Here is a 749-nt window from a genome sequence, read left to right on the forward strand (position 1 = left end):
AAGCTCTAGGAAGCAGGGAGTTTGAAACTCGGACAAGAAATTGTCACAAAGACTGCGTGCATGATTGCACCGATACTTGTTGAATAACGGCTTGCTATATTATAGCATCGTATCAACGGATACAACACGAATTGTGGTTCCTCACGATGAGAGTGTGAAATACCGCATCCTCTATAAGGTTCACAACACGCCACTCAGTGCTCATCTCGTTCGTGAGGAGATGTTCAACTCTGTGAGTCACCACTAGTGGTGCCTAAGCTGTACGAATGGACGAGCACCTATGTGCGCACATGTGAGACGTATCAACGGGTGAAACCCGCTCCAAATACGGCTGCACCGCTGGCCAGCTTACCGGGACCCACTGGGTGCTGCCGTCCATGAATTTGAACTTTGTGTTTGGCCTGCCGAAATATTCGGCAGGCAACACGGGTGTCGGAGTATACGTCGACCGGTTGAGCAAGATGTCTCATTTGGCGGCAGTGACAGACACCATCGACGGGGTCGGTACAGCAAAGCTGTTCGTGAATGGTGTATTACGATTACACGGACTCCCAGAGTCGATTGGCTCTGATAGAGACCCCCGTTTCACGGATAAAGTTTGGTCGACTATCTTCAAGGTGCTAGGCACCAAGTTGGATATGTCGACAGCGGATCATCCGCAGACCGATGGGCAAACCGAAAGGGTGAATAACGTCATCGAAGACGTTCTTCGCAGCGTCTGCGCTGAGACGCCGAGGCGCTGGAGCGCC

This window comes from Plasmopara halstedii (genome assembly GCF_900000015.1).
Source record: "Plasmopara halstedii genome assembly, contig: Scaffold_2956, whole genome shotgun sequence".
NCBI lineage: Eukaryota > Oomycota > Peronosporomycetes > Peronosporales > Peronosporaceae > Plasmopara > Plasmopara halstedii.